Here is a 26573-nt window from a genome sequence, read left to right as displayed (position 1 = left end):
CTAGCATTTCTGCAGTTTAAAAATATCAGGATTGAAAATAAAAAGGAGAGTTCCTTAGCCACAGTGAAGTGGAATTGATGATAAGGGAGAGAAAAATATAATGCTTGAAGGAGTTTCAATACCTGAGGAATACACATACACAGCTTTGCCGATTAGGTAATAAAACTACAGCGCCGATAGTGCCAGTAACTAGTTTGAAATAAATTTCCCATTACTGAAAGACTAATGTTATCTTAACCCTGAATGTATCACAGCAAATGCTTTGCAAATCCAAACCTTACCATTCTCCCTTATCTGAGGCCAGTTCAGTGACTGAGTAGAGAGCAGCTTCAGATAGCTTGCCATTATTTTGCAAAGGACTGTATGTCAGCCGGGAATGATGATAAGCTACCCCTGCTCGGAACAAAACATGTGAAGCTCCCCATCACTCACGAACTCTGCTTGCTGCAAATCGATCCCTGGAATGTGAGGTAGCCTCTCTGCATTACACTGTGTCGCTTATCTTTATTTCCCTGCGTTTTTATTTTGTGTGAATTACAACTTTACTGACAAGTGGATATAGCCATCTAGAAAATGAGATAGATGCAGTTTGTGTTCTTTGGTTGAGGACATCAGAACAAAGAGAAACGTGGTGCCAATAGTACTGTAATGGTGCGGATTTAGTGAGGATTAAACATTAAGTTGGTAGTAGCGTGACTAGGCCCATTATAAGTTGCAATATCTATATTAAATCATGCATTCTTCAAATAGCCTCTGCTGTCCAGTTGGAAGAAACTACAACTGGCTCCATTCCATTCCTATCTATTCTCTCATAGTCAAAAGGGTCACATGCAACAGCTTATCTTGCTCCTCTGTTACATCTGTAGTAGCTCAAAGATCAAACTGTTCCCTTCCTACTTCTGCCTCTGTACAACATTCTCTGAAAGCACAATGCTGATTGCCACCTTTGTGCTGCTGACACCCAGCTCTGTCTCATCATCTTCAGTGTCTTGCGATGTGTCTAATATCCAACTTTGGATGAGGGAAAATATCCCCTCATTAATTCGCAGAAGTGTCACAGTGGAGAGGGAGGCCCTTCAGCCCATTGTCTTCATTGGCTCATTAAGTAAATGGAGTGGTAATCTCCTGCTTTTTCCCTATACATTTTTTCAAATTGTCATCCAATGTCCTTTGAATGCCTCAACTGACATGTAGACACACACACATCTGTGGCAGGTGTGACTTAAAACAAAGGTCTTCTGGCTCAGAGGTAAGGGTTCTACCACTGCACCATTTTGGAGAGACTGAAACTATTGTCTTTGGTCCTGTATTTCTGTCAGCCAATCTGTCATCCATGACATGTCTGAGGTTGATCTGGACTGTTCACAGTTTCTGAGTCCTACGTGTTACTGAGTTGAGATTCCAAGCCACTCACCTCTTTGCCTAAGGCTGTTAGCTGCTGCCACCTCTATTAAGTTACTCATTTCTCCCCCATTTCAGCTCATCCATGCCCTTGTCACTACTAGACATTCAGTTATATCAAAGCTGGTGTCTCACGATGAACAGTAAATGCTTGTCTTGCTAGTGACATGCACATCCAAAATATTGAAGGCAAATGCGCTCACTTCTCTGGTGCTGAGCTTTTGATTAGCCTTAACATGTAGTACTTCATTAGTACTTACTTGTTGATTGTGAGGGGTCACCTAATGATTATTGTCTTTAAATACTAATGATTGTGAGGTGCAAAGCATGCTAATTGGTTGGGTTTGATTTATTCTGTTTGGTTTTGGTGTTCATGTTAGTTAAATGACTGAAACAACTTGTGCAATTGTAGAAAAGGAAAGAAATAAGAATTCAGAATAACTGCCCTTCCAATCCAGACTGCACTGGGCTTCACCATGAGGCTGGGAATGTCAGGGGTCGAGTCATTCGACAAGGTGCCACACAAAAGGCTGCTGTATGTAATAAAGATGCATGGCATTATGGGTAATGTATTAGCATGGACAGAGGATTGGTTAACCAACAGGAAGCAAAGAGCGTGAATAGTGTTGTTCTGGTTGGCAGTCTGTGACTAGTGGTGTGCCTCAGGGATCAGTATTGGGAGTGCAATTATTCACCATTTACAGAAATGACTTGGAGTTGGGGGCAACCTGAGATGTATCAAAGTTTTGAATGACACTAAGATGAGTACTAGAGCAAAGTGTGCAGAGGACTGTGAAACTTTGCAGAGGGACATAGATAGTTTAAGTGAGTGGACAAAGGTCTGGCAGATGGAATACAATGTTAATGAATATGAAGTCATCCATTTTGGTAGGATTAAAAGTAAAAAGGACTATTACTCGAATGGTAAGAAATAGCAGCACACAGCTATGCAGAGGGACCTGGGTGTCCTTGTGCCTGATCACAGGAGGTTGGTTTGCAGGTGCAACAGGTAAATAGGAAGGCAAATGGAGTTTTGTCCTTCCTTGCTAAAGGGATTGAGTTTAAAAGCAGAAAGATTATGTTGCAGCTGTAGAGGCCACACCTGGAGTACTGTGTACAGTTTTGGACTCCTTACTTGAGAAAGGATGTACTGACACTGGAGGAGGTTCACTAGGTTGATTCTGGAGTTGAGGGGGTTGGCTTATGAGAGACACTGAATAGACTGGGGTTGTATTCATTGGAATTTAGAAGAATGGCAGGGGGTGGGGTGGGGGGCATGGGTATCTTATAGAAACATATAAAATTATGAAGGGAACAGATAGGATTAAAAATAGATAGGATGTTTCCGCTGACAGGTGAAACTATGACATAGCCACAAAATTAGGGGGAACAGGATTAGAATTAAATCGAAAAGGAACTTCTTCATTCAGAGGTTTGTAATCTGTAGAACTCCCTGCCCAGTGAAGTAGTTGAGTCTTCCTCAGTAAGTGATAATTTTTTGAACAGTGAAGGAATTAAGGGTTATAGTGAGAGGGCGGGTAAGTGGAGCTGAGGCCATGAAAACTTCAGCAATGATCTTATTGAATAGCGGAGCAGGCTTGAAAGGCCACATGGCCGCCTCCGGCTCCTAGTTCTTATGTTCTTAAGTCCAGGCTGAGGTTGGGAGTCTGATGCCGCCCAGGGATGGGAGATTAAAATAAAAAGAGAAAAAGTGAAACGAGAGAGAAATAAAGAAAAGAAATGGGTGGAATGGCTGAGTTCTGACTCAGGAGCCCTACTCCTCCCCCATCTTGGGAGGATTAAGTTGAACAACTGGAAGGGGACCTTGTTTTTAAGAAATTTCAAAGATCCAAAACCTTCCAAGAGTGGAGAGGAGGAAATTAGTGAGAAAAGCAACCACAAGCCAGGGAGCTACAATTCTACAGCTACACGTCTCTTGGTGTAGGATGGTGTGTAGGTCTTTATTTTCCAAAAACAAAAGGATTTATCACCACTTTTGCAAGGGAGCAACTCAGTCTTTCAAAGGAATTCAAGTCAACACCAGTGCCTATCCAGAATGTTTGTCACTGCCTATCTTCAGAGTTGTCATCATTTCCTGGGCCAATGAAGTGCCCATTAAGCTCCCCAATCCCCGTTAACGATTTGCATTCTCTGTAGGAACTCTGGTGAAACAAGCTGTAGAATGACCGTCTTGCTCCTGCCCTGCTACTCAGGTGGAATAAATGCTGCTTATTAAAGTGAAGAATCTCATTTATTACCATCCCATGTTGGGAAATCTTGGCCCTGGGCCTGTCAATGTTCAGCATGCACTAGAAGTGAGCAAGAATTCTTGCTGCCAGCAATTACTCTGAATCTGAGTTAATAAGACCTAATGTACAGTTGACCCTGATAGGATATGAATTCAGATGAGCTGTGTGCCAGTTGTAACTGCAGGTGCTAAGTATGCAAGGGAAGGTGCCTCCTTAACTACGAATGTAACAACAAACACAAACAATGATTTGTAGCATACAAACCACTTTGAAAAAGGACGTAATTCCAAAAGCGTGAATATATACTGAGGGCTTCAATTATGTAACTCGATTGGAGAAGCTGGGATTCTTCTTACAGAAAATACTGAGAGGGAATTTGATATACAGTGTGGAAGCAGATCATTTAGCTCATTGAGTCCGCATTGAACCTCCTAAGAGCATTCCACCCAGACCCACCCCATCTTTGTAACCCGGCATTTTCTAAGGCCAATCCAACTAACTTGTACATTTTTGGACCATGAGAGGAAACCCATACAGACACAGAGAAAGTGCAAACTCCACTTAAACAGTAGACCAAGGGTGGAATCGAACCGAGTTCCCTAGCACTGAGGCAGCAGTATTAACCAGTTAGCCACTGTGCCATCCATATGAAGTGATTAATTAGGATGGTTAGAAAAACGTTCCCACTGGTGTAAAGGTTAAGAAAATAAAGACATTGATTTTGATAATTGTGACAAAATCAAAGACTGCAAGAGAAAAAGGCATTTTTAGTGCAGTACTGCATGAAAAGGAAGTGGTATTGATTGTGGCATTTCTTAAAATCTGGTGAGGAGGTGTATTGACTCCCCTCTTTTCAATCTCCCCAGTGCCCACAGCCTGCACTTACAGCTGAATCTTCTCGTATTTTGATAAAATATCAGTCTAATGCAGTTTCATGGAGGGCTCTTCTCTGAGATGCTGAGCAAGTTTTTTCTTGCCATCTTACCAAGCGGCTGTCATCAGTTACCGACCACGCCATAATGGCGACCTTGCTATCTGATAGCCCATTCTATCACTTGCTAAAGCCAGATAAACCTGCCAGTGTCCAGTTACCCCAGGATTCCAACCCCATCTTTAAGAGGCTGGCCTGCACCATTCTCAACATTTGGCCTAGATGTGGGAAGGAAGGAGAAATTGGTGCCCCACCTTGTCAGTAGGCACCTAGAGGACAGGGATATGCAGAAAGGGAAGTGTCCTCTTCTCTCAGGACTGCCAGAGGAGGCTATGACACCAGACCATGGCAGCCTGGTCTGAGGTTGTTACCCAGGTCAATGAAGTCTCAGCCATCTGGAGGAATGCGGAACGGTATGTGAAGAAGAGCAATGACCTTCTCTGCTCCTCTGTGCCAAGTACCACTATCTTCTCTCTGCTACCTCACATGTACCCTATCTCCACAGTTTCATTCAAACCCCACAAAAGCTTGTGCTCCACCATTCTCGTTATTGCATGCAACATTGCCTTTCACTCAGTATCACCCTCCCCAGACCTTTTTACAGCACCAAGTCTACATGCTCTTTGTGCTGACTCTTCCTTCAGAACACTGCACCACCTTTCCCACACCTGTAGCAACAGTAACAACTGTCATCTCCTTTAATGCCTCCCTTTCTCTCATTCCAGGAGAAGACAGCTCACAATAGGGCAGATAGAGCCAAGATGGCTGCTGCCTGTGTTACCTCTTACTTGTTCTGCACTGCACGATCTCTAAGGGCATGGCAGAGCAGCAGAAGCCAATCTACTGGCTCGTCTACATCTGCCTGCATGGAAACTCCCAAGTGTCTTGACTTGAATGATGACCTCAGACAGGATTTGAGCTATAGGGAGAAGCTGAACAGGCTGGGGCTATTTTCCCTGGAGCGTCGGAGGCTGAAGGGTAACTTTACCCCTCAGGTTTACAAAATTATGAGGGGCATGGATAGGGTAAATAGCCTAAGTATTTTCCCTGAGATCGGGGGGTCCAGAACTAGAGGGCATAGGTTTAGGGTGAGAGGGGAAAAATTATAAAAGAGATCTACGGGACAACTTTTTCACACAGAGGGTGGTACGTGTATGGAATGAGTGACCTGAGGAAGTGGTGGAGTCTGGTTCGATTGCAGCATTTAAGAGGCATTTGGATGGGTATTTGAATAGGAAGGGTTTGGAGAGATATGGGCCAGTGCTGGCAGGTGGGACTAGATTGTGTTGGGATATCTGGTCAGCATGGAGGGTTGAACCGAAGAGTCTGTTTCCATGCTGTACATCTCTATGACTGTATGACTCCTAGCTTTGTACCTGCACCAAATGACAAGGCAATGCAGAAGTACTGTGAACCTGGCTGCTCTCACTGAGGGGCAAAGTACAGAAATGCAAGGCAAGGCAAGGATGGTTTGAGGCATCCACTGAGAGAGCAAGCCAACATCCTTGAGCTACACCCTGGTCCAATCCATAAGGTGGGAGCGTGTCCCTTTGCAGCAGTCAAATGAAGTTGTCACTGCACTTTGAGGTGCAGCATAGAAGTGCAGGAGCACAGTGTAAGTGCTTCGGAGATGTGCCGTGAACATGGAGTGCCAAGAAGCGTGCCCTGAAACGTTGCCAGGTATCTGAAATGATGGCATAGAGGTGCAAACATAAGCCAGATGTCCACTCAGACTTCCATGTCAGGAATTGTCAATGTCTAATTTCTTATAGTAAGTGGTAGGTTAGGGAGCTGCATATTAGTGAGGCAAGATTAGACTTAATTAGTCTGTTAACTAGCAGTAATCCCTCTTAATTACCATTTCAGTATTTGCTAGCAAGAATCTTTGTTTATTTTTGATTTGGAGATGCTGGTGTTGGACTGGGGTATACAAAATTAAAAATCACACAACATCAGGCGATAGTCCAACAGGTTTAATTGGAAGCACTAGCTTTCAGACACAATTGTGTCCTCCACAACCACCTGATGAAGGAGCAGTGCTCTGAAAGCTAGTGCTTCCAAATAAACCTGTTGGACTATAACCTGGTGTTGTGTGACTTTTAACTTTATTTATTTACTTCTGGTTCTGACTTCATTGTTTCTAAACTTGATATCATTCATCTCCAAAATGTAAAACTTATTGCAGTGGTGTAAATCTACATAGAGGATGAGAGTTTCTTCATGCTTAGCTGGGTGGATTAAATCTGTTGATTAAAAGTGTTAACTACAGTTCAGACAATTTTATTTATTGCACATTAGTTTCATGAAATTTTATTAACTTGTGTGATCGACTGATTGCTGCGATTTTAAGTCAGTGCTTTTTCTTTTTGAAATAATTTCAGCCAATGAATCTCCAAGTATTAAAATAAGCTGATGGAATTTGTAAGTGACAAATCTGTATTAGGTCTGTACTACAGCACTTCTAATAGGGAATTGGTGAAGTACCTGAGGGGAAAGTATTTGTAGGTTACAGAGAAACGTTAGGGGAGTGGATTTAGATCAATTGCTCTTAGAGGGAACAATCAATGCCTTTTTGTCAGCATAGAAATTCATGGAGTCATCTACCCAGTTTCTCCATTGAATTCAAATGACAGGAGTTTGCTAAGAAGCATTGCAAATCAGATTGTAAACTGTGATTTAGGCTCCATAGAAAACAGAAAATAGCAGTGTTGTTATATCAATAACTGATAAGGAATTGAAAAATAAGCAAAAACGATTTTTGGTTGGCCCCTATGATACATCGATAACCTCCACATGGATAGAATCATGACTATTTTTCAACTGAAATTTCAAAGATCAAAGTTCAAATTTTTAATATGAGCTGCACATTGTCAAATAAACAGGGAGTTGCAATTTGAAGCAGATTGAAATGGAGAGATTTTTACAGAGTTCCTAATGGACAGAATAATGCAGAATTTAACCATTAGATCATGAAGACTTTTAGAGGTGTAATTTGTCTGGTGCATTTTCTTCCAGGAAAATTTATTTTCTGTTTCATTTCTGTCATCTTAAACTTGCAGTTGCATGAATTGCATCTTAAGATTAGATAATTACAACCTGTACTTAGTGTTTCATTGTGGAGGAAGTAAACTGAACTGTTTAGTGACCATTTAATTTTACTGTACCATCCTTTAAAATGATGACTATCATAATCTTGCATTGAAAATAGACTATGAAAAAGGGCTAAGGTCAAAGCAGACAGAAATCGCTTTAAATATAAACCACCTGCTCTTAGATATGCTCTATGTAGTAATCTTCCATTTATCTTATTTAATAAGCTTGTCGTTTTAACAGTTGTTCCTCCTTGAAGAACTGCTCAGTTACAATTAAGTTTAAAAAGGCACTAAATATGTATGCAAACTGTAATCATAGAATCCCTACAGCAATCTGCCCACTGCGTTCGAACTGAAGAGCATCCCACCCAGATCCATCCCCTTACTATAACTCTACAAACATGCAATTTCCATGTGGTGAGGGAACAGATTCTGAGGAAGGGTCACTCAAGCCAAAATGTTAACTCCGATTTCCCTCCACAGATGCTGCCAGACATGCTTAGCTTTTCCAGCAATTTCTGTTTTTGTTTCTGATTTACATCATCCGCAGTTCTTTCGGTTTTTATGGGATATATGGAACCTTTTCACTGGCAATTGACCTATTTTTGTTATAGGTCACAAACAACACATTGTAAGAGTTGAATCATTCCATTTTTAAAAATTTGTCAGGGGATGTAGGTGTTGCTGGCAAATCCAGCATTATTACCCATCCCGGACTGACCTTGAAAAGCCTTTTGAATCGTTGCCATCCATGGGGTGTGGGAATGCCCACAAAGCTGTTAGGAAGGGATTTCCAGAATTTCAGTGACTGTGAAGGAGCGACAGTATGTGGCTTGGAGGGGAACTAAATTGACGCCTTATCAGCATTGGAAACATTGCAATGTGTTTGTTCCTGATATGCAGTGTTGCAATGATGGTGTAGAAAGAGTGAGAACAATGACACCAGCTGAGTGTAATTTTAATTATTAATTTATAAAAAAAAGTTCAACCAGCAACACTGATGGTGCCAGCCAACCTCTTAGTTGATCCCATCAATCCAGTCACCGCTCCCACCCCCCCCCACCCCCAACTCCCAACCCCTACTGTATGGACACTGATGCAGTCAGAAGGGCTATGGGGTGTAATGTTCTCAATCAATTTGCAACACTGCATTTCATAAATTTCCCCTAAAAGGCTACATTAGTCATTTGTGTAACAGATGACTTTTTATCTAAAATGGTTGCTAAGTAATTCCAACATAACTTGCCTGGTAGAGGCTCTTGATGATCTCTGATCTGTCTATTACTTTCTAAGTACTTATTTTGTTCATAATTACTTCCTTTGGTAATTTCCGTATGATTGGCAAAAATGTTTGAGCTGAGCTAAACAGCTGCTAATTACTGTATCTGGATTTCCTCCTTCTATGAACCAAAGTATAACAAATTGCCTTAATTTATCGGCATTTATTCTGACTCTAAAGAGCTTTTTAAAAATTCATGGTTAGTCTGACTCTCTTTCTCTCTTTATTTCCTCGTCACTTGTGATTGTACTGCTAATGACTGTAGAATAATATTTTAAAATGTGTTAAGTATAAAATAGCTTATTGAATAGTTTTATACCTGTTTTGGACTAAATACCCTCTGAACTGGTTACTTAGGTTTAAAGGCATTTAGGGATAGATACCAGAAATGCAGCAGAAGCTGCTCTTGCTCGCATGCTCACATCCCATTAAAGAATAAAGAATAAAACAAATTTCAACAACTATGGTCTCTTGAAGGTGCCATGTATAATTATCCTCACAGCAACATGTCTCAATGCCTTTAGAAACCTAAGAACCAATACAAGATCAGTGAGTTGTATCCATTAGGCAGTTTACTTGTTGTTCAAGTCTTTCAATAGACCTGATCACCTCTCTTAATTTACAAGATCTGACACTCATGCTTCCTCCCTGAATAGACTATTCATCATACTTACTATGTACAGGATATTGATACTATATCTTAACTCTTCCAATTTAAACTGAATCTCATGTTTCATTGGTTGGAACTTTCAACTTCTAAGGGGACTAAAATTGGCGATATCGAAGTGGCTTCTTTTTAAACTCCCTACCCAGTCGTCCCTTCCATCATTGAGAGTCCTGCAAATATTCAAAGTGGCTTAATCTCAGGTTTTGTGTTGACCTGAAATTAGAGTTTGATGTGGCATGCTATTTGCTGTTAGCTTTCCTTCTGCACTATCAGATTTAAAATAGTTTTACCTGTCCATGCACAGAAAGTGTAAGTTGGTAACGGTCCTTTGGGCTCTGAGTGAACAGGACAACTAATTAGTCAGGCTAACTGGTCAGGTTGAAGGGCTGAGAAATAAAATGCTGATGTAAGTACAAATTAGTAGGAGTGAGTTAAACATCAAGTTTGCAGATGACTTTAAAATCGGAGGTAAAACAAGTGGTTAGAATGATGCAGTGAATTAACAGAGGGATAAAGGCAGGTTCAGTGAGTGAGCAAAATCTTGGCAAATGGATCATATCGTGGGAAATGTGAGTTATGCACTCTGGCAGCAGAATAGTGGAGCTGAATATTATTTAAATGGAAAGACTGCAGAAATCTGCAGCACCGGGATTTGGGAGTTTTCATGTCTCAATCACAAAAATGTTAGCATCCAAGTTCAGCAGGTAATTGGGAAGGCAAATGAAATGTTGGCCTGTATTTCTAAGGGAATAGATAATAACTAAGGGATGTTTTGCTAAAACTATGCAAGGCACTAGCTAGACAAGTCCAAGAATACTCTGAATATTTTTGGACTCTTATTCAAAAACAGATATAATGGCATTAGAGGCAGCTCAGATCAGGTTGACTTGATCACTGGTATGGAGCGATTTTCTTATGAGGAGAGGTTGAATCGGTTTAATTTGTATTTGTGGTGTTTAGAAGAAAGAGAAATGACGCTATTGAAATGCACAACATTGTTGGAGGACTTGACCAAGTTAATGTGGAGAGGTTAGAAACGTCCAGGACTAGAATAGGGGATCTCAGAATAAGGGGTCACCCCTTTGAAACAGAGATGAGGAGGAATTTCTTCTCTCAAAAGGTAGTGAATGTGTGTAATTTCTTTACCACAGAGAGCTGTCAAGGTTGTCTCATTAAGAATATTTAATGCTGAAATCAGCAGATTTTTAATCGGTGAGGGAATCAACGAGTATCAGGGAAAAGGCAGGGAAGTGGAGTTGAGGATTATCATCATCACATTGAACAGCAGAGGACACTCAATGGGCTGAATGGTCTACATTTTGTGTCTGTGTGCTTCCCTCCACCTGACAAAGGAGCAGTGCTCTGAAAGCTTGTGATTTCAAATAAATCTGTTGGACTTGAACCTGATGTCATGTGACTTCTGACTTTGTCCATCCCAGTCCAATATTGGCACCTCCACATCTCATCGGCAGTCAGTGTTCTTCTCTTGTGTAGCATAAATCAATGTGGTTGTTTGATATTTTGTATTCTTGTATTTGTCTGGATGAGCGCAGGACAAAAGCCTTTGCGCGCATCTGTCTCTTTTCAGTGGTGCAGTATTCAAATCATTAATACCTGATAGAAATGTGGAGTCTCATTCTAAAGGTCAATGTTCAGTACCAGTGAAGTTAATTGGCAGTAATTATCAATAATCATGTCTTTAAGTATTTACACTTAAAACAGCAGGATTTAACTCCCGTGTCAAGTTTGGTTAACATTTAATGCACATCAATGGTGGCTGCCGTTTTGTAAAGAGGTTAATAAAATTGCATAATTGCATCAAATAAATGTGACATTGCAATTCTTTCAGAAGGGACACTTTAGGATGTGACAGATATGTTAAACACACAATTTTCATCATGTCAGTGAATGAATGGAAGAAAATCCATTTCTGTCTCAAATAAGAGCAAAATACTGCAGATGTTGTAAATCTGAAGTGCAGACATTGAATTTACTGTGACTTACTTAGATGTTACTTTACGTTCAGAGGCTGGAAAGAGAGCCTTATGACAGCAAGCTTTCAAAAAAGAGACAAAACTGGATCAAGCACATAACCCGGAGTTAACTCAAAGACTGGTGTAATAAGAGATGAGCCTTCAGAAATATCTTTGTTTAAGGCAGTTCAAGACAAATTCTCTGTTCTGAAAATAACTTTTCTTTCCTGAAAATAATTTTTATAAATTGATGTTTACAATGCTGTGCAATGCTGAGACTTTAATTTATAAAATTCTGCAATGTTACAGCAGGGCAGCCTCATTCATCCTTTCTCTGAAGGAAATGTTTTAATCATTGTCAATCAAGCATTCAGTTTCCTCCAGTACTTCCTGTGGTTCCTCTCTCACATTTTTGGAGCCAATTTTTAATTCAGGAGTTTTCAAAGAGAGATGAGTTGAATCATAAAGATTCAGAGCCAGGAAAGTCACCACCGCAAACACATAATTACCCAAGGAGAACACACACAGCTCTTTTAAATTATAATTGCTCAGTCACATGCTGCCTGTATACTCACTGCACTCCAAGAATAACTTGTTTTGTGAAGTTCTTTGAAATGTTTTTTGCAACAGTAATGACTGCTGCACAATAATTTTTACTCATAATTCCGCAAGGGTTTAAGCAAGACAGCCCCCGTTATCAGTGGGAGATTTGCCTCTAACCAAAGCAAATCTGGAATGCCGCTATGCATACCACACGGTTTTCTAATGATTCAAATGGATTTTGCAACATGCTGGACAGATTTAGGGTTTGTCCTGGCAATGGGGTGAGAATCCCAACAGCAGCATAGACTTACAATGTATGTAACCCCAGCCAATGTAAAAATAGTTGTTGTCACTACCACAGAATGAACACATCTGAAAGGGCGCACAGATGCACATTAAAGGACGCATTTATCCTTCATAACAAAAAAAATGATTTACATCAGCCAAGGAATGGGGGCGTTGCTGTAATGTCGCTGGACTGGTAATCCAGAACCACAGCTTAATAGGGACATGGGTTTGAATTCCACTGTGTCAGATGGTGAAATTTGAATTCAATTTAAAAAAAACTAGAGTAAAAGCTAGCCAAATGGTGATCTTACAACCAGTAGCAATTTTTTTTTAAACATCTGGTTCACTCATGTTCACCAGGGGAGGAACTCTGCCATCCTTACCTGGTCTGGTTTACATGTGACTGCTTACTCACAGCAATGTGGATGACTTAACTACCAATTAGGGATGGACAATAAATACTGGCCTAGCCAGCTATGCCCACATCCCACAACAAATATAAAAAGTTAATTGAGTTAATTTCATGCCAAAAACAGTGCATCAAGCTAGCATACCTGAAGTTATTGGTCCTTTTTTCTCAGGCATATAAAATAGTGTGAAGGGCAACTACTTGTTATGTCCTCCATCTCATTGGGAGACTAATTCCTCTTCACTACCACAGAGTTTCTCGTAGCTTGCCAATGGCGCGTAGGCGTCTGACATACTGTTCTGTTGAGGGTGCTGCCAAGGTAGGTATATCTGGTGACAGTGTCAAGCCTTTGTCCACTGATAATGGTTGGCTTGGTATATCGTTGGTGTTGGGCAGGCTGGTACAAAAGCAGAACATCTGAGGTGAAAACTCTTGGGCTGTATGTACCAAGTGAAACGAGAGAGCGTGGTGCTCTGGCCATCATTTTAGGAATTGAAACTAGGCAGTTGGGAGGAATGGCAGTAGAAAGCATTTTGGTGGGTGATGATCATAATTCTGTTGTCTTTAACAAAATCACGAAAAAGGAACAAAGAAGCAGTGTCTGTAGCAAGAGTCATTTTACAAAGTGGAGGAGTGAGTTCGCAAAAAGTAGACCGGAAACAGCTACTTGAAGGTGAATCAGTACTTGGGCCATGGAAGGCATTGAAAAGGGATATTCCAATGGTTCAGGTTAAACGTGTTCCTGCTGTGGAAAAGGCCAAATCCAGAGCCCCCCAGATGTCAAAGAGCTGACAGGAAAGTATAAGAGAGAGGAGGAAAACTTATGTCTGACACCAAGAACTCCAACTACAGAAGTCAAGAGGAGTATTGACAGTAGAGGGTTAAAGTTAAGGAAGCAAAGTAGGAGCATGAAAGAATACTAGCAAGGTCAGGCAAAGTTAATTTAGATCTTTTTATTATTAAGAGAATAACTAAGGAAAGAGTTGAGGTCATAGTTTGCCTGTTTGGTCTTTTATGCGTAAAGGCAGAAGACATTGGTGTGATTCTTACTAAACACTTTTGCGTCTATCTTCACAATGTGGGAGTGGTGCAGGTATTGTATTTAAGGCGAGGTGTGATGTATTGGGCATGATAAATGTAGGAGGCTGAATTTGACAATATTTTGACTAGGTGTAACTTTTTTAGCTGTTTGGAGGGTTTTTCTCTGAGAGACCAAGTGGATTTCCTCATACTGTCATCCCTCATTAGCTACCAATGAGGCCCTAGGCTGCCCCTCTCCCTGACACCAGCCCGATTCTTCCATTCGCTATAGTCAGAAGTGCTTACCATTGTCAGGGTATCACTGACTAACACCTGCCATCCCTGGCACCAACACTCAGTCGAATGTTAACAGTCAGGAGTTGCCCTTCACTGTCAAAGTTTGCACAGCACCAAGCAACACAATTGACTGATCCAGAGCCAATTGCCATTTTATGTCCTTCTCTAATTCATTGCTTTCCTGAATCTCCACTATAACCCAGCAACTATTATGAATGAATATGGGGCCATCATGTACAGAAAAACCTTCAAGTGCTTCATAAGATTCACTTCTACCTCTCTGCTCTAAAAATGACAGAAATCAAATCAGAAACTGCATTTGCCTCTGAGCACAAATGTATTGTTTACATGTTGAATACCAACAATTTTACAGATCCTGATTGATCACAGCACCCGGCTCGCATCTACTGGAAATCGGTGTCAATCAGATCCTGTCTGTCTTGCAGGAACTGATGCAGCTGTGCTTGATCATGCAGAAGGTGATGTTCCTCCTGCCCTGTGTCCTCATTCTCCTCAGAAAATAGTTTCTGCTGTTCCACTTCCTCAGCATCCATCACATCCATTCATTGCCTGCTCCAATTGAGCAGAGCAGTGCATTTTAGGATTATGCTGCACACTCTGCCCCTACACCCAGACCAGTCCAATCAGGGGACCTTCATCTTCAGTAGTTGTATTGTTTGCTCTACCATGGCTTGGTTGAAGAATGGACTGCACTGTATCCACACTCAACCTCAACCAGAGGGTTGCATAATGGAGTCTTCAATCATGGTCGCAGTCAATAGTCCTTGTATATTGTCCTTGTAACCATTCTTGTATATTGTCTGGATACAAGCAGGAACTCAATATGAGTTCTCAAGAATGTAAGAGGTGTGAAAACCTCCTGGGATTCAGGGCAGGAGCCTCTAAGAAATGGAGCTGATGATCACAGATCACTTTCACATTGACAGAATGGAATCCTTTTCTGTCGATAAGCTCAGTGTGCTGTGATACGGTCTTTCCAGTGCAATGTGGGTACAGTCGATTGTGCCCAGGCTGTAGCACTGACTTTGTCATGGGGATACCAGATGAATCGGTGTGATCTGTCACAAATGGCATCAGTCACAGTCTTGGACAAAATGAGGACTGCAGATGCTGGAGATCAGAGTCAAAAAGTGTGGCGCTGGAAAAGCACAGCAGGTCAGCTAGCATCAGGGAAGGGGCGGGGGGGGTGGTGGTGGTGGTTGGCATGGTGCAGTGAGAGAGAGACTCGCTGAGATTGTGGAGGGAGGAGAAGAACTTCTTCAAGGTGGGCATCCATGGAAGAGGCTTCCCAGTGAGGTTATAATCAACTGAGAGAAAGTGAGGACTGCAGATGCTGCAGATCGGAGTCAAGAGATGTGGCAATGGAAAAGCTCTGCAGGTTAGGTAGCATCTGAGGAGCTTTCCTGATGAAGGGCATATGCCCGAAACGCTGATTCTCCTGCTCCTCGGATGCTGCCTGACCAGCTGTGCTTTTTCAACACCGCACTTCTTGATATCAGTCACAGTCTTGATCCATTTGTGAATGGGCGATTGAAAGATTTCACACAGTGGCTCCCTGGAGTGAGCCAGAAGCATGAAGATTCAATGCAGTTGCCACTTTGTGGCCACCTGGATAGAATAGCCCCTCAAAACCTTGTTGTCAGGTCTCGGCTCAGTAACTGGAATAGTGTCCCGGGACATCCTCAGCCTGCATCTCAGTCACCCAGCTGAAAAGGCACTGAGGACCTCAACCTCTGGCCTCCAGCATGTTCCTAAGGACTCTTCAGCTGCAGCCCCTTCTTAGAGGCTGGAGGTTGCCACTACTCCAGGGCTTGTTGGCACATCTATTACTGTGTCGTTTTTCTGCACCATTATTGTATCACAGTAGCAGCAATGATCATACCTGTGGTACCTTGATCCATAAATCATGTTTGCAATGAGCCTATGTGCAGAGCAGAAGAAACAGAACAGGTCCTTGTTAACGTCAACAGTCAACATTCACCTCCCTTTCAAATGACGACTTAACATACTCCTCCATACAGTGGAACAAACGACATTCTGACAAGGAGGGCCATCTATTTTTACTTCTACCCCCCTGCCCCAAAAGTGAACTGAAATCAAAACAGAAGCTGCATTTGCCTCTCGGAGCACAAATATACTGCCTGCATGTTGAAAACCAACAATTTTATAGATACTGATTGATCACAGCACCCAGCTCCCATCTACTGGAAACCGGGTGTCAATCAGATCCTGTCTGTCTTGCAGAAGGTGATGTTCCTCCTGCCCTGTGTCCTCATTCTCCTCGGAAAATTGTTTCTGCTGTTCCACATCCTCAGCATCCATCACATCCATTCATTGCCTGCTCCACGAGGGCCATTTTTTTTAATTTTTATATTATTTTATCTACTTTTTTCACTGGAATGTAGGAGGTTGAGAGTCGACCTGACAGAGGTTTATTAACTAATGAGGAGTATAGATAAGATGTATGGTAGGTGACTTTTCTCTCGGGTAGAGTATTTTAAGACTAGGTTACATAATGTTAAGGTGACAGGACAAAGATTTAAAAAAAGACGAGAGGCAATCTCTTTACACAGAAAGTGGTTCATGTGTGGAATGAATTTCCAGAGGAAGTGGTGAATGTGGGTAAAGTTATAACATTTAAAAGACATTTAGGTAAGTACATGAATAAGAAATGTTTGGAGGGAAATGGGTCAAGCACAAGCAAGTGGGACTAGTTTAGTCTGGGATTATGGTCAGTCAGGACTGGTTGGACCAAAAGGTCTGTTTTCATGCTGTATGACTCTATGACTATATTGATTTATCTTGACGCTTTGACATTGGACCTTATTCCAATGAATGCATCACTGATCATATGGCAAATATTTAGTGCTGGATTGTAAGTGCTGCCTGAGCACTGATTCCATCTCCTTCTCAGCCCCACATCACCCATGAAAGTCATCATTGCACATAAGGGAGTCATGAATTATGTTTACAGTTTTGAAAACAGACAGAATTGATTATGTCAGAATTCTATGCCCCTGTGCACCCTAGTGAATCTTACATTAGCTGTGTGCTGTGTGGCCTGCTAGGGGCTTTTGTAAAGTCACCTGTGATTATTTCTACTTCTCAGAGACATTTATCTTTAATTTGCAAAGATTGATATTGCTTGTGACCAGCATTTGCACCACAACACGTTGCATATTGAATGAATTTCATAAAGACAAAACAAATGACAACTGCAAGTCATTTCAGGCTGCACTCTGTTGGTGCATAGCTGTTGCAAATGCTCCTTGAAGGACCTCCCATTGCACAAACAGTGAAGCCCATGTATTTGACTGTCTAGTAGATAGTGATTCCACCCAATCTGGGCGTAGTTGCAGCCATTTTAAATTTATAAGTCACAATTAGCAATTACCAGGTCATGGATGGCAAAGTAGATTGCTCTGGACACAATATGAAGCAGAAACAATGTCAACTGCAACGTTGCATTTTCTTAAGCTGCAGTGATTCCCTGGTTTGATATTCAGTGGCAAGTTTTGCACTTGAAAGACTATGGGATTGCTGACCTTTATTTTATTTTTAAAATAATGAAATTTAATCCATTAAAGTTCAACTTTTTGAACCGAACTGATTTATTTCATGGGACAGTGATTACAGATAGTTATTGTTCAGGCTAATTGTTGGAAATCTGGATCTGTAAGGTTAATCTTCAAAAAATGTGCTGTTGACCAAGTGCTGCCAAAAGATTTTGAAAGATTATGCATTTAAAATTGACTGAAACCTTACGATTCAACAAGCAGCACTTTAATAAATTGTTTTGTACCATTTTATGTAGTTTGTTTCAAATTTCATTTAATTTGCACAATGCAGGACGTCTGATGTGTGATATTAATAAGGGTATATTCACATGCTGTGCATATTACCCAATTCTTTCAAGAAATTGTGCAATGACAGCAATCATATCAGCGCATAAAACTAGCTCCCCCACCAAAAATATGACATTAGTTGTCACAGTCTTGCAGTCCATAATTTGGCATACAGGACCTTTGCAGATGCAACTAGTCTCCCATTCCCTTGCTTAAGTGGCTGTTTGTTGTATTTCGACCTATGCAATTAGTGTCAGCAGGTATTTTTGATTGTGAAATCATTTGAATCAAGGTGCCTAGCCTGCCACCCAGATTGACATCAACTATAGTGATTACTAGATAGTGTTCAGGCTGAGGAATAGAACATAGAACATAGAAAAATACAGCGCAGTACAGGCCCTTCGGCCCTCGATGTTGTGCCAATCCAAGCCCACCTAACCTACACTAGCCCACTTTCCTCCATATGCCTATCCAATGCCCGTTTAAATGCCCATAAAGAGGGAGAGTCCACCACTGTTACTGGCAGGGCATTCCATGAACTCACGACTCGCTGAGTAAAGAATCTACCCCTAACGTCTGTCCTATACCTACCACCCCTTAATTTAAAGCTGTGCCCCCTTGTAATATCTGACTCCATATGTGGAAAAAGGTTCTCATGGTCAACTCTATCTAAACCCCTAATTATCTTGTACACCTCTATCAAGTCACCCCTAAACCATCTTTTCTCCAATGAAAACAGCCCCAAGTGCCTCCGCCTTTCCTCATACGATCTTCCTACCATACCAGGCAACATCTTGGTAAACCTCCTCTGCACCCATTCCAGTGCCTCCAAATCCATCCTATAGTATGGCGACCAAAACTGCACACAATACTCCAGATGCGGCCGCACCAGAGTCTTATACAACTCCAACATGACCTCAGGACTTCGGAACTCAATTCCTCTACCAATAAAAGCCAGTACACCATATGCCTTCTTCACAGCACTATTTACCTGGGTGGCAACTTTCAGAGATCTGTGTACATGGACACTAAGATCCCTCTGCTCATCCACACTACCAAGTATCCGACCATTAGCCCAGTACTCCATCTTCTTGTTACTCTTACCAAAGTGAATCACTTCACACTTAGTGACATTGAACTCCATTTGCCACCTTTCTGCCCAGCTCTGCAGCTTATCTATATCCCGCTGTAACCTGCCACATCCTTCCTCACTGTCAACAACTCCACTGACTTTCGTATCATCTGCAAACTTACTCACCCAACCTTCTAGCCCCTCCTCCAGGTCATTTTATAAAAATGACAAACAGCAATGGTCCCAAAACAGATTCTTGCAGAACACCGCTGGTAACTGCACTCCAAGATGAACCTTTACCATCAACTACTACCCTCTGTCTTCTTCCAGCCAGCCAATTCCTAATCCAAACCTCCAACTCCCCCTCGATGCCATACCCCTGTATTTTTTGCAGTAGCCTACCATGGGGAACCTTATCAAATGCCTTACTAAAATCCATATACACCACATCAACCGCTTTACCCTCGTCCACCTCCTTAGTCACCTTCTCAAAGAATTCAATAAGGTTTGTGAGGCACGACCGGCCCGTCACATAACCATGCTGACTATCATTGATCACATTATTCCTATCCAGATGTTCATAAATCCTATCCCTTACAATTCTCTCTAAGACTTTGCCCACAACAGAGGTAAGACTTACCGGCCTATAGTTACTAGGGTTATCCCTACTCCCCTTCTTGAACAAGGGAACCACATTTGCTATCCTCCAGTCTTCTGGCACTATTCCTGTAGACAACGCGGACATAAAAATCAAGGCCAATGGCTCAGCAATCTCCTTCCTTGCTTCCCAGAGAATCCTAGGATAAATGCCATCAGGCCCAGGGGACTTATCTACATTCACCCTTTCCAGAATTTCTAACACCTCTTCCCTACATATCTCAAAGCCATCCATTCTAATTAATTGTCTCAATATTCACATCAGCAACAATGTCCTGTTCCTGAGTGAATACTGACGAAAAGTATTCATTCAGTGTCTCCCCAATTTCTTCAGCCTCCACACGCAACTTCCCACTACTATCCTTGACGAGACCTATTCCTACCCTAGTCATCCTTTTATTCTTGACATACCTATAGAAAGCCTTTGGGTTTTCCCTAACCCTACCAACCAAGGACTTTTTTGTCCCCTCCTTGCTGCTCTTAGTTCTCTCTTTAGATCCTTCCTGACTACCTTAACTCTCAATCGCCCCAATTGAATGTTCACGCCTCATCTTTACATAGGCTGCCCTCTTCCCTTTAACAAGGGATTCCAATTCCTTATTAAACCACGACTCCTTCACACGACTCTTTCCTCCCTGCCTGACAGGTAGATACTTATCAAAGACACTCAGTAGTTGTTCCTTGAACAAGCTCCACATATCGATTGCACCCTTTCCTTGAAGCCTACTTTTCCGAGCCACGCATCCTAAGTCATGCCTCACCGCATCATAATTTCCCTGCCCCCAGCTATAACTCTTGCCCTGTAGTGCACACTTATCCCTCTCCATCACTAGCTGATACCCTGTACCTCAACAATGCTGACACATAACTGTAGAATCCATCATTCTATCTGGGCTGAGATAAGCCAACTCCAGCATAGTACAAATATGTAATGAACATTTATTGATTTACATCGGTGGGGAGTAAACATTTTTAAGATTTTCAGCTGAATTTTTGCTGTAATGAAAATATTCAGAAGCTAACATTATCTTGTTATGTTATTGCATGTAGCAAGAAGGTGACAGTTATCAAAAATTAGTACCCTTTTGTTTTCTTATTGTCCTATCATGCCTGGAATTTGATTGCTAAGGATAGTTAACTATTCCATTATTATTGAGTCATGCAACCACAAGATGATAGATGACAAACTAAACGGACCTTGGTCTTTTGGTATATATCAAATTCTGTGTTCTTACCATTTGTTCTTGATAAAATCATGTACTTAAAGTCTTTTCCCTCTTTTTTTTTCCCAATGATAGCATGATGGTATTCTGAGATTTACACCTGACTTTTGTTAATGTGCAATATTGATTGTTTCCCTCCATTTCTTAAGTGCAAATGTGAAAGTCCTCAGGCCCAAGACTGGGAGGTTCATATGTTAACCAGCAGAAATCCCTTTGGTTATAGCTATGTTACAGACAGCACTATGTACAATTCAGCTGCGCTTAACTTATTAACTAGGGCCACCTGCAGGAATGTGAAAGTTACTGCTACTTTGCTGCATTAGTAAAGTTCAGTTAATGTACATTACACGGAAAGTAAAACTGAACTTCAGAGTTATTGCTAGTTCAGACAAGCTCAAACTGTTCTTGGGGGGTGGGGAGGGGGTACCAAGAAGATCAATAATATAAGAGCAATTACATTTCCATTTATTTATTAAAATATGTACAAAAGGAAAAGGCAGTAATTTGAAAGATCAGACTGCTTTTCCACATAGTGGCAGCAGAGGCGATCCCAACATCACATTCGTAAATTCAATCACATGCCACTGTATCTAAGCCTTATTTTCCTTATCTGTTGCTTTTAACTGGTTTGAATTCTGAGTCTGGAGATTTGCTTTTTAAAAGAAAGCTGTTTAAAAGCTGTGGCTCCACTGGTTGCAGTGGAGCCACAGCTAAATCCTATCAAGATCTATTTTATTCATTACTTGAGCCATGCAAGTTAACAGGAAGATTGTTTACATTTTTTAAGAAGACAAAAGCTAAATTGTATGCATTCTATTAGTCCGTTCTGCTGTAACATATCTTTTGTTAACACGAATTGGCTGTAACGTGACTGGTGAATTGGGAATGCTGTTTCTAAAATGCAAACCTGTCAACCATGTGTTAACTATAATACAATTAAATCGCCAACAATTTACATGTTGCAAGGTTTGTGAAGGTCTGTAGCTGAGGTTGAGGTTTAGGGTGTAGGTTTGCTCGCTGAGCTGTAGGTTTGATATCCAGACGTTTCATTACCTGGCTAGGTAACATCATCAGTGGTGACCTGCAAGTGAAGCGAAGCTGTTGTCTCCTGCTTTCTATTTATATTTTTCTTCTGGATGGGGTTCCTGGGGTTTGTGGTGATACTCAAAAAATACAGTCCGCAGATTCCTCAAGAGCAACCACGACAAGCAGACCAAACACAGCCAGAAACCCTAACCACCTTACCATACATCAAAGAAGTTTCAGAAATGACAGCCAGACTACTAAGACCCCTCAGAATCCTAGTAGCACACAAACCCACCAACACTCTCAAACAAAAACTAACGAACTTAAAAGACCCAGTACAACCCATGAACAAAACCAACATCATCTATAAAATTCCATGCAAGGACTGCCACAAACATTACGTAGGACAAACCGGAAGAAAGTTAGCCACCAGGATACACGAACACCAGCTAGCTACAAAAAGACACGACCCTCTCTCCCTTGTGCCCTACACATGGATGAAAAAAACCTCCATTTCCACTGGGACATCACATCTATCCTGGGACAGGCTAAGCAAAGACATGCCAGAGAATTCCTAGAGGCCTGGCACTCCAACCACAACGCCATAAACAAACAGATAGACCTGGATGCCATCTATCAACCCCTCAGAAAATGAACAGGAAATGACATCACCACAAACCCCAGGAACCCCATCCAGGACAAACATATAAATAGAAAGCAGGAGAGAACAGCTTCGCTTCACTTGGAGGTCGCCACTGATGATGTTACCTAGCCAGGTAATGAAACGTCTGGATATCAAACCTACAGCTCAGTGAGCAAACCTACACCCTAATTTACATGTTATTTGTATTGCACAATTTTTGTACAGTGCGGGGTCATACAGGAATGGAAGTATTGCTATATAGAAGGAATGACCGTGGGAATGGCTGTATTGCACACAGCCAGGCATGCAGCATTGCTGGGGGATGAAACCGAAGGAATGAGCTGAATCTTTCTGACAGGCTCTGAAATAAAAATGGAGGAGAGCTGCATCAGAACTGTTTCTTGATATATTGCCACCTCCATGGGCGTTTTACATGAAGGTGGCAATTCACTTGCATAAAGCCTCGTTTTGGGGGTGATATTTCTCTTTGCAGCAGCCCAGTTGGTATTTTATCATTTCCCACCATGATAATGGCATATGGACGTGGGGGCAACATGGGGAGTGCACCAGCCACCATGATAATGGCACATGGATGTGGGAGCAGATCAGCACAAGATCTGGAAGGAGTAAGACCCAACGTCCAACTGCTCCTCATAGTCTATAGCAATGTATTTCATGTCGTAATCTGTAATTAGCTGCAATAAACAGCATCTTGTTAATTACAAGAGACTCTTCTTGTTAGAGCAGGAACTGGTTTTCCTTGACTACAATCAAGCAAATGAGGTCCTTAACTGCCTACACTTAGAGGATCTTGACAGCAACTTTCAGTATGAGCAAGAGCTCATCCAGCATCGGGTGTTAGATTAGATTTACATTGGATTCCCTACAGTGTGGAAACAGGCCTTTCGGCCCAACCAGTCCACATCGACCCTCCAAAGAGTAACCCACCCAGACCCATTTCCCTCTGACTAATTGACCTAACATTATGGGCAATTTAGCGTAGCCAATTCACCTGATCTGCACATCTTTGTACTGTGGGAGGAAACCGGAGCACCTGGAGGAAACCCACGCAGACACAGGGAGAATGTGCAAACTCCACACAGTCACCCGAGGCTGGAATCGAACCTGGGACCCTGGTGCTATGAGGCAGCAGTGCAAACCACTGAGCCACTGTGCTGCCCCTTATACTTGTGCAAAAATGAATGCCTCTTGCCCGTTTTCTATTCAAAGTACTATTATAAAGTTTTCTTACTTTTATTTATGAAAATTAAATGTGTTCCTTTGCCCTGCTTTTGTCCAAATGTCCTTTAGCACACAGCTGAGATGCGCATCAGAAATTATTTTCAGTTAATTGTATACTGGTACTAAAACCCGCTTCATGTAATGTCTGTGTGAAGTTTGCACATTCTCCCTATGTCTGCATGTGTTTGCCCCGGGTGCTCTGGTTTCCTCCCACAGTCCAAAGGCTGCAGGATAAGTGGATTAGTCATGCTAAGTTGTCCGTAGAGTCCATAGGTGGATTCGCCATGGCAAATGCGGTGTTATGGGGAGAGGATAGGGGGACTGGGTTTGGGTGGGATGGTCTTCAGAGGGTCAGTGCAGACTTGATGGGCCAAACAGCCTTGTTCTGCACTGGAGGGAATCTATCAGAAAGTTGATCAATTCTTTCCACAGACCTTCAGCATTTTCTTTTTTAATTTCAAATTATCTGAATATGCAGTATTTTGCTTTTGTCTGTGTTTTATGGCTGTAGAATGATAGAATGTTCCAGTGAAGAAACAGACCATTCATCCCATCAAGTCTCTGCCTTTGTGTAGGACATTTAATCTGTAAAAAGTCTCCTGGGCTCACCCCTCCAATTAAAGCTCTTCTTTATTGAACAATTGTCACTGTCCCTTTTTATAAAAGGATGTGTTCATTGATGGTGCAAAGAATTGGGTAATGTTGCACACCTAGTTCAGATGTTTCTGCCAGATGGGTGTGCTGGCTTGTCCCTCTGAGATCTTCAAGGAGGACAAAGTGAGGACTGCAGGTGCTGGAGATCAGAGTCAAAGAGTGTGGTGCTGGAAAAGCATAGCCGATCAGGCAACATCTGAGGAGGCAGAGAACCGATGTTTCGGGCATTAATCCTTCATCAGGAATGAGGCTGTAGGCCTAGGGGGCTGAGAGAAACCAAAGCAGTGAAGTGCTGAGCTACCAAGACTGTTGCCTCACTGGTAGCAGTGGGATTCAAACCCATGCCTCATTGAGACCCATGCCCCAGTGTTACACACAAAGATAAATGTTTAAAACAATGTTATTTAAATGTTGTTGTAATCATTGTTAGCAATTTGATTCTTTGTCCAGAGGAAGCTGCCAAAAGCCATTGTTGGCATCACCTTGAGTGAAAATTGTACTTTTAGCTAGGTCCACCACCCTCTCATTTGCAGATCCCATACAGTAGAATTCTCTCTGTATTGTCTTGTTTAATTTTGCAAGAACAACACACATTATTTTTTAAGCAGTTACTTTTGGCATTTTCCCCATGACAGAGCCAACTGCTAGCCTTGTCTCTGGTGAACTCACTGTTTTGGCATTTTTTCCAATTTCTGCTTCACTTTCTTCAAAAGTGGGCATGAACTCTTCCTGGACTACATAAACAGAGACTTGCTCTTTGCTCTCAATGTTATATTGCATGCTGTTTTTATCTTTCACAAGCCACTGAACAATTGCAGGAATTCTTTTATCTGAATTCTTTTTGTTTTCCCTGGCCGTCCAATTGATTGACCTTGTAAGGAGTCTCCAACTTGAATACTTTCCTGCTTCATAATAAATTCTCTTGACTTTCAATTATATAGAAGGTCTCTGTGACTGCCCTTCTTTTAAATTGTAGTGTCACTGCTAGCTGACCTTTTCTGTTATTTTTAGATCAATACATTGTGGTCCCTGAAGTCAATTGATGATGGTTTCAGCCTCTTCACGGGTGGATGGGATTGATGCACCTACCTTAGCAACTAGTTCAAATGTTGTTTTTTGCCTGTTTAATTTCACAGTTCATTAAATTCTTTTGGATTCTATTCATTCTCTAAACCAATGTTTATGAATTCTTCAGTCCCTTGGCTGTAACTTCTTTGGGCGAGATTTTTATTTTGATTTTGAGCTTGGATCTTCTTGCTGTGGTACAAGAAGAAAACATGTTCTTAAGCAGGAATGGCACTCTATTTTATCCTGGACAATCTTCATACTAGAGTGGTGGGATTGAATCAGTTCAGTTGGTTGACTGATACGTTTTCAGACATATTCTGAAAGCAAGTGGGAACCACAGTGCAGCTGCCATTGCAATTCCATCAACAAGATAGTGTCAGTCCTGAGTGAGATAAAGACAAAACCTGTGGAAACTGTGGGTAAAGTGTGGATAATGTAATATGTACAGTACAATGTTTTGTATAAAACTTGGAGTTACTTGTAATCCAGCAGAACTGAAAATCACACAACACCAGGTTATAGTCCAACAGGTTTATTTGAAAATACAACCTATTGGAGCGCTGCCCCTTCATCAGGTAGCTAGTGGGGCAGGATACAAAGGACGCAGAATTTATAAGTAAAATATGGCTGTTAAACCTTTTACTTATAAATTTTGTGTTCATTGTATCCTGCCCCACTAGCTACCTGATGAAGGAGCAGCGCTCGGATAGATTGTATTTTCAAATAAACCTGTTGGACTATAACTTGGTGTTGTGTGATTTTCAACTTTGCCCACCCCAATTCAACACCGGCAACTCCACATCATATTCCAGCAGAGTTAGTTTTTACACTTCATGGTGACAGGCTGGCTCTTCCTTGTTAATTTTCTATCTAAGATAGATAAATTTCTGTTCAGCAAAGGGAAATGAGCCAAAGGCAGATACCTGTATATAGTGTTTGGCTACAGATCAGCAATGATCTCACTGAATGGTGG

General features: G+C 41.6%; 1 protein-coding gene across 1 annotated transcript in view; it reads left to right on the top strand.

The window, feature by feature from the left end:
- wfdc1 (WAP four-disulfide core domain 1) overlaps positions 1–26573 on the top strand; it is a 44931-nt gene that overhangs the window by 1194 nt on the left and 17164 nt on the right. The gene's annotated exons all lie outside the window — the stretch shown is intronic.

This window comes from Hemiscyllium ocellatum, chromosome 17 (assembly GCF_020745735.1).
Source record: "Hemiscyllium ocellatum isolate sHemOce1 chromosome 17, sHemOce1.pat.X.cur, whole genome shotgun sequence".
Lineage (NCBI taxonomy): Eukaryota > Metazoa > Chordata > Chondrichthyes > Orectolobiformes > Hemiscylliidae > Hemiscyllium > Hemiscyllium ocellatum.
Note: the sequence above shows the minus strand (reverse complement) of the source record. Positions and strands in the feature narration are given on the sequence as shown.